Below are 16,020 nucleotides of genomic sequence, written 5' to 3'. Positions count from 1 at the left end.
ATCACCGCGGGTCAAACATGGGGCCTGCGGGCTCATATTCGGGACCTGGGGCCTACACCAGGTGTTTATGAAGCTGCCCAAGCCCACCCAGGGGTCTAATTCCTCCACTGAGCACACAAGTTCCTACCGACTCGTGGAACGTCTCTTCCGCCTCAGACCACCTCCACCACTGGCACTGCGCCTGCTCAGAGCACAGCCCGGTCCCGTGTCTGGGCTCCTGGTGTCATTGATAGAGCACTTTACCCCTGCGCGGGGGATTCTGGCTACAGAAGTAAACGTTGCAACATTTGGTAGTGAAATGGATTGATTCAGGACAGACAGCAGGGATTATTGCAGGAAATAACAGTGCAGTGAGAAAGGAAATGCAGTGGATGTTGTGTAGATGGATTGTCAAAAGGTGTTTGATAAGGTGCCGGACAGGAGGCTTGTTGATCAAATTAAGGCTCACAGTATTAAAGGGAGTGGGGCCGCGCGGAGAGGAAGTTGGGTAAAGGGCAGAAAACAGAGAGTAGTGGAATGGATGTTCTTCAGACTGGAGGGATGTAAATAGTGGTGTCCTCCAGGGTCAGTGTTGGGACCATTGCTCTTAATATAGAGAGAGGATCTGGGCTCGGGAATAAGCACAAGAATTAGAAGCAGGAGTAGGCCATTTGGCCCCTCGAGCCTGCTCCGCCATTCAAAAGATCATATTGATTCATCAATTGATCCACCGCTACGAAAAACAATAAGAATAAAACCGGACGGACCACCTGGCATCGACCTCCGCACCGGCTACGGACCCGACAACGGCCCACCCAGCCCAGTCTTTCTCATCAACATCTGGGGACTTGTGCCAACATTGGAAGAGACGGCCCAGACTAGTCAAGCAACAGCCTGACATAGTCATACTCACAGAATCATACCTTTCAGCCAATGTCCCAGACTCCTCCATCACCATCCCTGAGTATGTCCTGTCCCACCGGTGGCGGCACAGTAGGAAACAGTCAGGAGGGTGTGGCCCTGAGAGTCCTCAACATAGATTCCGGACCCCATGAAGTCTCCTGGCTTCAGGTCAAGCATAGGCAAGGAAACCTCCTGCTGATTCCCACCTACCGCCCTCCCTCAGCTAATGATACAGTACTCCTCCATGTTGAACACCACTTGGAAGAAGCACAGAGTAGCAAGGTGCACAGAATGTACTCTGGGTGGGGGACTTCAATGTCCATCAGTACTGGCTCGGTAGCACCACTACTGACCGAGCCAGCCGAGTCCTGAAGGACATAGCTACGAGACTGGGCCTGCAGTAGGTGGTGAGAGAACCAACACGAGGGGAAAAACCTACTTGCCCCCATCCCTTCGGAAAGGGCACGAGTGGGAGCAGTGGCAAGCCTATAATAGGCGTGAGTCAGCCGAGCAGCGGGACTTCGGAAAGGGCGCGAGAGTGGGAGCAGCGGTAAGCCTACAAAGGGCGTGAGTCAGCCGAGCAGACAGCCGAAACAGCACCAAGTGACCTGGGAGGATAAGAAGTAAAAAGATTCAAAATGTGATGTCACAGCAAAGCAGGGAAATGATTGGTTGGTCAGTTTTTCTCTCTTTTCTTGGGCATTGGTTTAAATTAAGAGCTGGGATTAAAAATCTAAACTTTCAAAACGTGAAAACTTAATTAATTAAATACATTAGAGATGGCAGGGCAGGCGATGTGTTACTGCTGCTGCATGTGGGAGCTGGTTGACCCCATTGAGGTCCACGATGACCACATTTGCAGTAAGTGTTGGCTGCTCGAGGAACTTCGGCTCTGCGTTGATGAGCTGGAGTCCGAGTTGCAGACACTGCGACACATCAGGGAGGGGGAGAGTTACCTGGACCCTGTGTTCCAGGAGGCAGTCACACCCCTTAGATTAATTAATTCAAATTTGGTCATGGTTAGGGACAGGAGGGTGTGACTATGAGCGAATGCCTTGGTACAGGAGGCCATTCAAGTGGGGGGAGTAAAAAGAAATGCTGCAGTGGTAGGAAACAGTATAGTTTCGGAGATAGATACTGTTTTCTGCAGCTGTGAATGTGTGAAAATGTATAAGCAATAGAGACAGTGAAGTGAACAAAGGAATAATGGAAAATAACTAAAAGAATGTCGGACTGCAAATATTACAACATCAGCAGAATTAACAGACTTGCTCAAGGTCTAAGTTACTAGTCACGCCAGTAAAATTGTAACATTTACAAGCAATGTGTGAGAAAGCTCTTTGTGGAAAAACAGTTGCTGTAACCACTTGCCCGTATTTAATTGGGCAAGAAAGGCCAGGTATCAGCTAATGAGTGGACAAAGGGAAGGAGGGATCACAAAGGATAGGGTGAACTGAATGTCTCTCAATTGTATCACGTACTGAAAGTGTATAACCGTTGCGACCCTACATTGTAACGTGGCTTGTCCGAGGGAAGTGGGCGCACTCTGAGGGAGAGCATTCCTTCGTTCTGATAAGTCCCGGTCGGTGAAACAATTAATAAAGACTGCTTTGTTATAAGCTGCTTTGGTGTTCGCCTCAGTGTATTCGCTGAAACAGATTGAAGGAAAAAGAATCCAGAATCTACATTTGGTGTCAGAAGTGGGATCTCAACAGACGACTGCTAAAAACTTGCAAATTAAGAGCCAGACTAGCCTTGGACGAGACGGGAGGAAAATGGCCACTGGAGTGAGTATACTTTAAATACCACTCCAGTTTCCTTCGATTTCAAAAGTCTGAGGAAAGTTTGGTCACCCGCTGGTTCTCAGGTAGCGTTCTGAATGAGATCCAGGACAATCTGGTGAATACCTTCTAAACTTAGAATAGGGAAGGTTAGGGAAATCTCGCGGCAACGCAGAAGGATAGGGAAATCTGGAACCTAGAACAAATTAAGTAAGGCTTAGGATAGGTAAATCTGGAACCTAGACCAAATTAAGTAAGGCTTATCGCGCAGCGACGCGAACAGGAAAACCGCGCGGCGACGCGGAGGGATAGACAATTGCGTGGCGACGCGGAGGTTAGGGAATTACGTAAAATTTAGCCGTGGGACTGTGTAAATTTAAAATTGTACTTATTCCAGGTACGGCGTCGATCTTGTATATCACTTGGTCCGCCTAGGCTCTGGATAAGATAACCTAAACCACCGCAGGGCGACGCGGGGACAATCGGGACTAATTAGGACCTTGATCCTACGCGGGGCGACGCGAGGATGGGTAATTTAGATAAAACTACGAATTCCCTGAAAGATCATGGATCCAAAAATAGAGCCGGCCAAAACAATTAATAGGAAAGAAGAGAGACTTTTGTGAACGTCTGTTTTAAATGAGAAGTGCTTGTGTGATTTTGATTGCAGAATGAAAGCCTGTTTGGGAAACCGGGGAGTTGTGGTTTGTTTTAGCTCCACCCACTTTTTCAAACAGAGTGAAAGTTTTTTTAACCCTTCGTAGTGTCCTATATGTGGGAAGTTTAAGAGTGTGAACCTTATTGAATTACATTTTAAGTTAGGAATGCAGGTGTGGATATATTCGGATGATAAGTTACGGAGCTAGGAAATGCACAAAGGATAGGTTTGTTGAGTAAAAGATAAAAAAATACATGGTCCCGGTGGTTAAAAAAAAATAATTTATTTGACACGCTCACTTACTTGTCGAAAGAAAACATGCAATGATTGATTACATTGGATTGAAAGACATAAATTTAGTCTCGGAATTAGAATGCCTTTTTTTTAAAAAAAGTTTCTAAGCTCAAAAAAAAATTTTTAAATAAAGATTGAAATTACAAAGTTTGAATTGGGATTTTGAGATAATCAGAGAAAGCACAGCAAAATACTGAGGTGGATTCAAAAAAAAATTTATTATATTAAATCTGATCTCTTAAAGAAAATAGGAGATATAAAACTAAAAGATTTGGAAACAATCTAGAACTACCTTCAGGGATCAGGTCAAACTCCTGGGCGAGTGGCGAGCTATCTGCGAAGGTGTAAAAGGGACTTTTGAAAAATGCTAAAAACAGCAAGCTTTAGCAGTTTCGAAGAGACATGGTAACGACCTTGAACTGGTACAATTGAGATAACGAAAAGCAGCTCTCTCAGCCTACGTGCCAATCTTCCCTCTAGTTATGGAAAAGACGGAAAAAAAAGACGCAACCTTGAAAGAAAACAAATACAAAACCTAATTTGAAGAAAGGAGATCTTTAAAAAAAAAGACGTAACTTACTAAATAGATGCTGAAAGGAAAAAAAAGTGTTCTGAGATGGAAAAGGACATAACTTACTAAATACTAGCTGATATTTGCCGTGAAAAAGATATTAGCTTAATTGAAAATTTTTTGGAAGAGGTAAAAGACACTCTCCATTGACAATGATTTTAAATTATGAGAAAGTTCCACTGCAGTTTGAAAAGATGCATCACTTCGGTCAAGTTGGCAGGAAAACGCCACTAAATTAGGATTCTCATTGACAGAAGGAGGACATGTTAAAACCGTAGACGTCTTAAAAAAAATGCGCGCACGAGAAACGTACTAAGAGATCCACTGGGACCTCTGAGAAAGGTATTGATAGACTACGTAGTCAAATGGTTGGCTTTGCATTGACCGAGGCTGATGACGAAATTGAATTAAACAAATGCTATTAAAAATGTGTGGTCTCGTTTTAAATCAATTTAAAAAAAAATCTTTGGCAAGTACTTGAATTAGGAGTTAAAAAAATTGGAGTTTAATCTAAAATACTGCCATTCCTGATGAGAAGACTTTTATTATGACGGCTTTACTAATGATTTCTGCTGTTTAACGGATTCCTAATTTCTAAGCAAGTTTTGAAGGCACAAAGACTTTTTTTTCCAGATGATTACGTGAAGTCACGTAATTACATCAGCTCGTCTTACAAACCCGTAAAGGAATTAACCCTTTCCATTGACAGCCGTTTTATACTGAACATTATTAATTTGGATTTCTTAATAGAATAAAGACTCACCTGACAGATAAAGGAAATGGTGGGATAGTCAGAATAAAGTAGAACTAGCTTATGTAATAATACTTGCCTGATACAATAAAGAAATAGATACTCAAACAAAACAAATTCAAGAGTTAAAAGGCTAAGATAAATAAGCTGAAAGAGATTTAAAAAAACAGGACTAGACAGATACAGATAGTACAGTGCACAGCCATAGCACCATCACCTGTGGCAAAAGAGCCAATGTACCCCACTTAGGGAATCCATAAACCCAACCTAACCCTGACCTCCAATTTCACGGAGTGACCTCGACATGCATGGATAAAAGATGAGTCAGACTAAAACCTTGCAAAGGATAAGTTAGCCTCGGAAAAACCAATGCTAACTATCCAAGATGTCATTAAAGCACAGGAGGACGCTCCTGAAAAAGATAAACTGTTGTGGAAAGATTATGGATGTACTTATGACAATGTCTCTAAACTCTGGACCACTCCCGCGGAACAGACTTGCATGTCTGACGAGTTGGCCCTAGGGGTTATTGAATGTATGCACTTTGCTACTCATTGTGGAGCAAAGACAACAAGTGACACGCTTTTGGCCATTTGGTGGCACCCTAGACTCCAGGCGCTGGCCCAGAACATTGTAGTCGCTGCCTTGTTTGCCAACAGCATAATCCAGGGAAGGGAGTCCTCTGTGATTGGGGTAAGACGCCCCTACCAGAAAGTCCCTTTGAGACCTTGCAGTTGGACTGCATTGAGTTGCAAAGAGTTCAGTGTTACAAATATGTGTTAGTAATAGTAGATGTGTTTAGCAAATGGATCGAAGCTTACCCTACCCTGGACAATAAGGCTCAAACTGTTGTTAAAGTGTTAATGAGGGAAATTGTTCCTAGATATGGTATCCCAGCTCGACTGAGTTCTGATAATGGCCCTCACTTTATTGGCCAAGTTAACAAAGAATTCTGTTCCCAGAAGCGCATTAACCAGCAACTGCATTGTGCCTACCGACCCCAAGCTGCGGGATTAGTTGAACGTGCTAATCAAACTCTTAAAACCAAGCTTGCAAAACTGGTAGCATCAACCGGACTCAATTGGCTTAAACTCCTTCCCATAGCCCTATTCCAGATCCGAACTACTCCCACCGGCAAGGCTAGACTGACCCCTGCGGAGGTCATTTATGGTAGGCCCCTTAGGACCTCATGGAATCAGAATGTCCCCTCCACTGTCCAATTCCACCACATGACTGAGGAAATGACCACCTATGTTCTTTCCCTGACTCAGGCTCTGCGAATAGCCCACAACCAGGTTCGAGATGCTCACCTCGACCTCCCAGTCTTACCTGAATCGTTTCTCGTGGCACCAGGGAAGTATGTCCTGATTAAGAAATGGATTCGAAAGGGATTGGAGCCTCGATGGGAGGGGCCTTTTCAGGTGTTGCTTACCACCCCCACCGCCGCCAAGGTTAAGGGGAGGAGCACCTGGGTTCACCTGCACCACTGTAAACTTGTCACCCCATAACGAACCTATTTTACTGGTTGTCCTAACCCCTGTTTCTGTTCCAGACTTCCTCTTCTCCATAGCTGAATAAGGTCCTTCCTAGGAGCGTCCCGACTAACCAAGTGGGTCCCGAGGAGAACAGTTTGAACTCCTACCCGTAGTGATAGACAACGAGCTACACCGACGGTGAACTGAGAAGAGAGGCGAGAAAACCGAACTCTTTGAATCAGCAAAATATTCGGACTATTTATCCTTGTCCATAGAGACACTACAAGAAACATTTTGTTCCCGAGTAATTGTTAACCTAGAGCGATAAGATGAAACTGTGTCTGTGTGCCACAGTCTGTATAGTGACGTTGGTGTACGACAGGTGCAGCGCATGGGAGGGGAGACTGAAGCGAGAGCTCCATGTAAACACCTTTTTGTATATGTCTTATTCCTTTACGCCCCGTTCCACTGACCCTAACTGACACTGTCAAGTGGCTTCTGAGCCAGACTAGCATGAGAGGAGGGGGGCCAATGCAACTACGAAAGATGAAAGGCGGGTCAAGAGAGGGATCACGGAGGGCAGGAGGAGCCTCATACCGTTACCGTGTGGACAACCACGGGGACGTCACCAAGTGGGAGAGTGCTGGGTACCCCATTAGTCAAACGTTCCAGGGATAGTACCAACCACCCTATGACCGTAAAAAGGAACCCCCATTCTTAGTCCTGACCAATACCTCGGGGATCGGGAGGCCAACCGGGAACATATATTTAACCCAAAATATCATAGGGTACAGCGATTGCCCACACAGCCTCAACATCACAACAGGTGTACGAGTCACTATCCTCTCTCACCTTCCGAATAAAACAGGTGGAGGTCTGTGGGCCCAGTCTTGGGACCCCAACACAATATATCAGAAGGCAGCGTATAACGGCACGTATTTTGTGTGTGGGCATAGGGCATATCCCTGCTTGCCTAGGCGATGGACAGGGTCCTGCTATCTGGGATATATTGTGCCATTTGTGCGGCAAACACGTACCCTGGCGGAAGTACATGCCTCCAGCCGACACAGGCGAGCCCTCACCCCCGTCGAGAGTTTCTTTGGGATCATGGTGTTCCCATTCGGGATAGGACGCACCATGGATGAAGTACAGAACCTAGAGAGGGTATTGGAACAGATAGCTAACTATACTGCTGAAGCTCTGGAGGACATCACGGCCAAAATGGTAGCCATACGGACCGTGGCATTACAAAACCGAATGGCCCTCGATTATCTGTTAGCTGAGAAAGGGGGAACATGTGCCCTGATAGGATCTGAATGTTGCACTTACATCCCCGATAATTCAGAAAACATAACCAATCTCGCTGATCACATAAGAAGGGAGGTAAAGAAGTTATCCACCCCTGCAGGAGGAGTAGGCTGGTTTGATTGGCTGTTAGGTGGATCCTGGGGATCGTATCTAATGCATGGAGCGATTATTCTCATCGTAGTAATAATTACCTGTTGCTTGATTATTGGTTGCTTTAACCTTTGTTGTAAAGTCATAATGGCAAGGTTAGCAAACCCTCTTGTGGCCAGGGGCTCCCGGGTTATGATTCAGCAAACTAAAGACCTACTCGACAAGGAGCATCAGGAAAGAGAGTGCGAACGGCTGAATGCGATACTCCTGGAATAGTCACCAGGGTTATCATGGAATGATAAAAGGGGGGAATGTGAAGGTTTGAAAATGTATAAGCAATAGAGACAGTGAAGTGAACAAAGGAATAATGGAAAATAACTAAAAGAATGTCAGACTGCAAATATTACATCAGCACAATTAACAGACTTGCTCAAGGTCTAAGTTACTAGTCACGCCAGTAAAATTGTAACATTTACAAACAATGTGTGAGAAAGCTCTTTGTGCAATGTGTGAGAAAGCTCTTTGTAAAAAACAGTTGCTGTAACCACTTGCCTGTATTTAATTGGGCAAAGAAGGCCAGGTATCGGCTAATGAGTGGACAAAGGGAAGGAGGGATCACAAAGGATAGGGTGAACTGAATGTCTCTCAATTGTATCACGTACTGAAAGTGTATAACCGTTGCGACCCTACATTGTAACGTGGCTTGTCCGAGGGAAGTGGGCGCACTCTGAGGGAGAGCGTTCCTTCATTCTGATAAGTCCCGGCCGGTGAAACAATTAATAAAGACTGCTTTGTTATAAACTGCTTTGGTGTTCGCCTCAGTGTATTCGCTGAAACAGATTGAAGGAAAAAGAATCCAGAATCTACACAGCCATGTGCCTGAGTCCCGAAGACTGTGTTGCCTGCCTGGTGCTAGGGTTAAGGACCTGTCCTCTGGGCTGGAGAGGAACTTGGAGTGGGAGGGGGAAGATCCAGTTGCCGTGGTCCATGTAGGTATCAATGACATAGGTAGAACAAAGAAAGAGGTTCTGCTGAGGGATTTTGAGCAGCTAGGGGCTAAATTAAAAAGCTGAACCACTAAGACAATAATCTCTGGATTACTACTTGAGCCACGAGCAAATGTGCATAGGGTAAATAAGATCAGAGGGATGAACACGTGGCTCAAAGACTGGTGTGGGAGAAATGGGTTTCGATTCATGGGGCACTGGCACCAGTACTGGGACAAGAGGGAGCTGTTCCGTTGGGACGGGCTTCACTTGAAGGAGGCTTGTGCTAGTGTCCTGGTGAAGTGAATAACTAGGGCTGTAAAGAGGCCTTTAAACTAAATAATGGGGGGGGGGGGGGTAGGTTCAGATGAGCGGCAATTTAAAAAGTCAAAGAGCAAGGAGAAGGCAATAGAACAGGGTAGTGGTGGGGGAAATGATAACCAGAGTGTAACAGGAAGGGACAGAATGTATAAAATTAAGAGTGTAACAGAAAGTAGGGTCAAAGCAGGGAAAAATGGTAAAAAGACAAAATTAAAAGCTCATTATCTGAATGCACGCAGCATTCGTAACAAGATAGATGAGTTGATGGCACAAATAGATACAAATGGGTATGATCTGATAGCCAATACAGAGACGTGGTTGCAAGGTGACCAAGGCTGGGAACTAAATATTCAGGGGTATTTAACAATTCAGAAGGATAGACAGAAAGGAAAAGGTGGGTAGCTCTGTTAACAAATGATGAGATCAGTGCAGTAGTGAGAAATTATATTGGCTCAGAAGCTCAAGATGTAGAATCAGTTTGAGTGAAGATAAGAAATAATAAGGGGAAGAAGTCACTGGTGGGCGTAATCTATAGGCCCCCTAACAGTAGCTACGGAGTATAAATCAAGAAACAATGGAGGCTTGTAAGAAAGGTATGGCAATAATCATGGGCGATTTTAATCTTCATATTGATTGGACAAATCAAATTGGCCAAGGTAGCCTTGAGGAAGAGTTTATAGAGTTTCTAGGATGGTCTCCTTGAACAGTATGTTGCGGAACCAACCAGGGAGCAGGCTATCTTAGATCTGGTGGTGTAATGAGACAGGATTAATAAATGATCTCAAAGTAAAGGATCCTCTCGGAAAAACTGAACATAACATGGTTGAATTTCAAATTCAGTTGGAGGGTGAGAAAGTCAGATCTCAAACCAGTGTTCTGATTCTAAATAAAAACGACTACAAAGATATGAAAACAGAACTAGGGATGTTTGCTGATGACTGAACAGTGTTCAGTTGCATTCAAAACTCCTCCGATAATGGAGCAGTCCATGCCCGCAAACAGCAAGACCTGGACAACATTCAGGCTTGGGCTGATAAGTGGCAAGTAACATTCACACCACAAGTGCCAGGCAATGGCTATCTCCAACAAGCAAGAGTCTAACCACCGTCCCTTAACATTCAATGGCATTACTATAGCCGAATCCCCTACCATCAACATCCTGGGGGTTACCATTGACCAGAAACTTAACTGGACCAGCCACATAAACACTGTGGCAACAAGAGCAGGTCAGAGGCTGTGTATTCTACGGCGAGTGTCTCACCTCCTGACTCCCCAAAGCCTTTCCACCAAGGCACAAGCCAGGAGTGTGATGGAATACTCCCCACTTGCCTGGATGAGTGCAGCTCCAATAACACTCAAGAAGCTCGACACCATCCAGGACAAAGCAGCCCGCTTGATTGCCATCCCATCCACCACCTTCAACATCCACTCCCTCCACCACCAGCACAACGTGGCTGCAGTGTGTACCATCTACAAGATGCACTGCAACAACTCGCCAAGGCTTCTTCAGCAGCACCTCCCAAACCCGCGACCTGTACCATCTAGAAGCACAAGGGCAGCAAGCGCATGGGAACACCATCATCTCCACGTTCCCCTCCAAGTCATACACCATCCTGACTTGAAAGCATATCACCATTCCTTTATTGTCGCTAGCTCAAATTCCTGGAACTCCCTCCCTAACAGCACTGTGGCACTACCATCACCACACGGACTGCAGCAGTTCATGAAGGTGGTTTACCACCATCTTCTGAAGGGCAATTAGGGATGGGCAATAAATGGTGGCCCTGCTAGCGACGCCCACATCCCTTGAACGTATAAAAAAAAGTTGGCTTAAGTCGACTGGGAAAATAGATTCAAGTGCAAGACGGTTGAGAAGCAGTGAAAGACAATAAAGGAGATATTTCATAACTCAACAAAAATATATTTCAGTGAGAAGGAAAAACTTTAAGCGAGAGGAGAACCATCCGTGGCTAACTGAGGAAGTAAAGGATGGTATCAATTTGAAAACAAAGGCATACAAAGTGGCCAAGATTAGTGGGAGGCCACAGCAGTGGCAAATTAAAAAAAAACAGCAAATGATGACTAAAGAAATAATAAAGAGAGGGAAGATAGATTATGAGAGTAAACTAGCAAGCAATAAAAAAAGATAGTAAGCTTCTACAGGTATGTAAAAAGGATAGGGTAGCTAAAGTAAACGTTGGTCCTTAGAGGATGAGACTGGGGAATTAATAATGGAGAACAGGGAAATGGCAGAGACTTTGAACAATTATTTTGTATCAGTCCAAGGGGCTATAGCGAGGGAGGAACTTAAAGCAATCACTATGACAAAAAAAAGGGCTGTGTCAAATAATGGGATGAAAGGTGGAAAAGTCCCCTGGACCTGATGGCTTGCAACCTCGGGTCTTAATACACAGTAATGCCCCCTCTTCACTGTCCCATCAAATACTCCCAGGGCCGGCATAGCACAGGTTGGATACAGAGTAAAGCTCCATCTATACTGACCCATCAAACAATGCCACAGCAGGTACAGCACAGGTTAGATACAGAGTAAAAATCCCTCTACACTCCCACTATCAAACACTCCCAGGGGAGGTACATTATCTGTTAGATACAGAGTAAAGCTCCCTCTGCACCGGCCAACAAACACTCCAAGGGCAGGTAAAGCATGGGTTAGGCAGAGGGTAAAGCTCCCTCTATACTCTCCTATCAAACAATGCCTTGGCAGGTACAGCACAGGTCAGATACAGAGTAAAGCTCCCTCTGCACTGCCCCATCAAACACTCCCAGACCAGGTACAGCACGGGTCAGAAACAGAGTAAAGCCCCGTCTATACTATCCCTTCAAGCAATCCCAGAGCAGGTACAACACGGATTAGATACAGAGTAAACCTCCCTCTACACTGTCCCATCAAAAACTCAAAGGGTAGGTATAGAACATAAGAAATAGAGCCATTTGGCCTCTCGAGCCTGCTCCACCATTCAATAAGATCATGCCTGATCTGATCCTGGCCTGAACTTCACTTCCCTACCCGCTTCCCATAACCCTGGACTCCCTTATCATTCAAAAATCTGTCTATCCCCACCTGAAATATATTCAATGACCCAGCCTCCACAGCTCTCTGAGGTAGAGAATTCCAAAGATTCACGACCCTCAGATAAGAAATTCCTCCTCATTTCAGTTTTAAACAGGTGACCTCTTATTCTGAAAATATGCCACCAAGTTCTAGATTCCCCAACGAGGAGAAACATCCTCTCTGCATCTACCCTGTCAAGCCCCCTTAGAATCTTATACATTTCAATAAGATCATCTCGAAGTCTTCTAAACTCCAATGTGTATAAGCCCAACCTACTTCACCTTCCTTCATATGACAACCCCTTCATCTCAGCAATCAACCTCGGGAACCTTCTCTGAACTACCTCTAGTGCAAGTATAGCCATACAGAATGACCCCTCCTTAAATAAGGAGACCAAAACTGTACGCAGTACTCCAGGAGTGGTCTTACCAATGCCCTGTACCGTTGTAGAAGGACTTTCTTACTTTTATACTCCATCCCCCTTGCAATAAAGGACAACATTCAATTTGCCTTCCTAATTACTTGCTGTACCTGCATACTAACTTTTTGTGTTTAATGTACAAGGACCCCCAGATCCCTCTGTACCACCACATTTTGCAATCTCTCCCCATTTAAAATAATAATTTGCTTTTTTATTTTTCTGACCAAAGTGGATAACCTCACATTTTACGCATTATACTCCATCTGCTCATTTTTTGCCCACTCACTTAGCCCATCTATATCCCTTTGTAGATTCTTTGCGTCTTGCTCACAACTTGCTCGGTTAGCACAGGTTAGATACACAGTAAATTTCCATCTACATTATCCCATCAAACGCTCCCAGGGCAGGTACAGCACGGGTTAGATACAGAGTAAAGCTCCCTCTGCACTGTCTGAAAAACAATGCCAGGGCAGGTACAGCAAAATTAGATACAGAATAAAGCTCCCTCTACACTGTCCCATCAAAGGACCGGTATAGCACGGGTCAAATACAGAGTTTAGTTCCCTCTAAACAGCCCCAAACACTCCCAGAACAGGTATTGCACGGATCAGAAACAAGTAAAGGTCCCTCTACACTGTCCCATCCAACTCTCGGTACAGCACAGGTTAGGCAGAGAGTAAAGCTCCCTTTACACTGTCCCATCAAATATTCCAAGAGCAGGTACAGCATGGATTAAATACACTGTAAAGTTCCCTCTACAGTCTCATCAAACACCCCCAGGGCAGGTACTGCATGGGTTAGATACAGAGTAAAGCTCCCTCTAAACTGTCACATCACACACACCCAGGGCAGGTACAGCACGGATTAGATACATTGTAAAGATCCCTCTATACCGTCCCATCAAATACTTGCAGGACAGGTACAGCACGGGTTAGATGCAGAGTAAAGCACCCTCTAAACTGTCCCATCAAACACTCCCAGGGCAGGTACAGCATGGGTTAGATGCAGAGTAAATCTCCCTTATTGCAACAGTGACTACAATCCAAAAGTATTTCATTGGCTGTAAAGCGCTTTGAGAGGTCCGGTGGTCGTGAAAGGCGACAAATAAATCCAAGTCTTTCTCCCTCTACACTGTCCCATCAGACACTGCCAGCCCATAATGAGCACAGCATCAGGCACTGCAGTGATGTCATAAAGCAGGGCCATTCAGCCCAGCTGGTCCTCTCCTTGTCCCTTTAAAGGTGGAAAGCTGCGACATCCTGTCTCAACACACATCCCTCTGTTCATACTGAGAATCCCCGGGGAAGGGCCAGGGCCCAGAGTGTGGAACACAACCAAGGGGGAAAGAGAAAGAGAGTGGGTGCAGTGTGGGAGATGAGGGAGGAGGCTGCTCATTCCCAGGGGCAGATCAGACAAAGTGCTTTGAGTGGTGGGTCCAGCAATTAAGCTGAAAACAAACCAAAGGGAACAAATAAAGATCCAATCCAAGGGAACAAGCAACGGGTCATTGGGCAGACATCACAACCGGCCCAAAATTATTCAATGGGCGAGCATCGATTGCTTATTGTGGGAAGTTCCACACTTCAATTGGATTGGCTAACTAACAGAAAACAGAGAGTCGAGTTGAATGGTTCATTCTCGGGTTGGCAATCAGTAACTAGTGATCAGTGCTGCGACCCCAACTATTTACAATCTATATTAACAACTTGGAAGAAGGGATCGAGTGCAACGTAGCCAAGTTTGCTGACGATACAAAGATGGGAGGAAAAGCAATGTGTGAGGACACAAAAAATCTGCAAAAGGACATAGACAGGATAAGTGAGTGGGCAAAAATTTGGCAGATAGAGTATAATGTTGGAAAGTGTGAAGTCATGCACTTTGGCAGAAAAAAAATCAAAGAGCAAGTTATTATTCAAATGAAGAAAGATTGCGAAGTGCTGCAGTACAGAGGGACCTGGGGATACTTGTACATGCAACATAAAAGGTTAGTATGCAGGTACAGCAAGTGATCAGGAATCTTGGCCTTTATTGCAAAGGGGATGGAGTATAAAAGCAGGAAAGTCTTGCTGCAGCTATACAAAGTATTGGTGAGGTCACATCTGGAATACTGCATGCAGTTTTGGTTTCCATATTTACGAAAGGATATACTGGTTTGGAGGCAATTCAGAGAAGGTTCACTAGGTTGATTCCGGAAATGAGGGGTTGACTTATGAGGAAAGGTTGAGTAGGTTGGGCCTCTACTCATTAGAATTCAGAAGAATAAGAGGTGATCTTATCGAAACGTATAAGATTATGAGGGGGCTTGACAAGGTGGATGCAGAATGGATGTTTCCACCGATAGGGGAGACTAGAACTAGACGGCATAAACTTAGAATAAGGGGCCGCCCATTTAAAACTGAGATGAGGAGAAATTTCTTCTCTCAGACGGTTGTAAATCTGTGGAATTCGCTGTCTCAGAGTGCTGTGGAAGCTGGGTAATTGAATAGATTTAAGACAGAGTTAGAAAGTTTCTTAACTGATAAGGGAATAAGGGGTTAAGGGGAGTGAACAGGGAAGTGCACCTGAGTTCATGATCAGATCAGCCGTGATCGTATTAAATGGCGGGGCAGGCTCGAGGGGCCGTATGGCCTACTCCTGCTCCTATTTCTTATGTTTTTATGATTTTACTGTTATGCCCCCTCGTCCTAGACACCCACCGCAGCAGAATAAATTTCTCTCAATGTACCCTAGCAATTGATTTCAAAACCACACTAAATTCCCACAGACTAGGTGGAGTATGGGTTAGATACAGAGTAAAGTTCCCTCTACACTGCCGCAGGGCAAATTTCGATGTTCGTCCCGACCGCACTGAGCAGCTTATCAATTCAAATTCAGCAGCAGTACGATCTGCCACTTCACTGAAAATTTTCCACCCACAGCTCCTGATCAGTTTCAGGATAAAGCTTCCTCCAAACTGTCACATCAAACACTCCCAGGGCACAGACAGTACTGTATCAGAGGAACTGTACCCCAGTGAGAGTCAGTGTCAGAGGAAACTATACCCCAGTGAGAGTCAGTGCCAGAGGAAACTGTACCCCAGTGAGAGTTATTACAATTCGAAATATCTTCAGTTATCAGCAACACATTGCATTTATATCGCGCCTTAAACATAGTAAAATGTCCCAAGGCACTTCACATAGAAAATAGGTGCAGGAGTAGGACATTCGGCCCTTCTAGCCAAACCACCATTCAATAAGATCATGGCTGATCATTCCCTCCGTACCCCTTTCCTGCTTTCTCTCCGTACCCCTTGATCTCTTTAGCCGTAAGGGCCACATCTAACTCCCTCTTGAATATATCCAATGAACTGGCATCAACAACTCTCTGCAGTAGGAAATTCCACAGGTTGACAACTCTCTGAGTGAAGAAG

General features: G+C 44.9%; 1 protein-coding gene and 1 pseudogene across 1 annotated transcript in view; both read right to left on the bottom strand.

Annotated features, from left to right (window-relative positions):
* LOC139273490 (zinc finger protein 850-like) overlaps window positions 1-16,020 on the bottom strand; it is a 298,805-nt pseudogene that overhangs the window by 1,472 nt on the left and 281,313 nt on the right.
* LOC139274085 (zinc finger protein 585A-like) overlaps window positions 1-16,020 on the bottom strand; it is a 121,844-nt gene that overhangs the window by 101,474 nt on the left and 4,350 nt on the right. The window lies entirely within an intron of this gene.

This window comes from Pristiophorus japonicus, chromosome 9, assembly GCF_044704955.1.
Source record: "Pristiophorus japonicus isolate sPriJap1 chromosome 9, sPriJap1.hap1, whole genome shotgun sequence".
In the NCBI taxonomy this organism is placed as follows: Eukaryota; Metazoa; Chordata; class Chondrichthyes; family Pristiophoridae; genus Pristiophorus; species Pristiophorus japonicus.
This window is presented reverse-complemented; position numbering and strand designations above follow the sequence as displayed.